Below are 631 nucleotides of genomic sequence, written 5' to 3' on the forward strand. Positions count from 1 at the left end.
GAGCAAGACTAGTGTTTAAATAAGATTATAAGTATTGTTACACTTTAGTGAATTTTTCCCTCTCAAAAGTAATAATCTTGGCTGTACACATGAAAACTATCAGTTCCAAATTGTCCAGGACAGACAATCCGGATGTCTTATAATTTTATCATTTTCAATAAAGGTGATTCATTAAAAGTACAATGCAATACTTAGTCTGAATAATTGTGTAAGTCTTTTCACATATATTTATAAATCAAGAAAAACATTGATCAAACAGTGATTTGGAGTTCAGTAAATATGAACTCCAGCAGATATTCAGGTATTCTAGCAATTTGTGAAACTCTTTCTGGCAAGTGTTACCAGAATCACCTTATAAGTCATGCAAGGAAACTACTGATATTATTTTATCTCTGTGAGTTATGTTCTTACAGCTGAGCATAAAAGCATCTTGGCATCCCATTTTCCTTGTACAGGTTTTCTATGCTGGCTTCTGAGTATGGTACTTCCATATTAAACTGACAAACTAAAATATTGAAGAGAACGTGACTCCCATTCTTGAGGTTTCATTACTGAAATGCTAAAAATGTTGAATTCTATGATAAGGTACAGTATATTACTTTAAATGCAACAAAAGCTTTTCTTCCAGGGA

This window comes from Pteronotus mesoamericanus, unplaced genomic scaffold (genome assembly GCF_021234165.1).
Source record: "Pteronotus mesoamericanus isolate MK-2021 breed Mesoamerican mustached bat unplaced genomic scaffold, CSHL_Meso_final contig_58, whole genome shotgun sequence".
Lineage (NCBI taxonomy): Eukaryota > Metazoa > Chordata > Mammalia > Chiroptera > Mormoopidae > Pteronotus > Pteronotus mesoamericanus.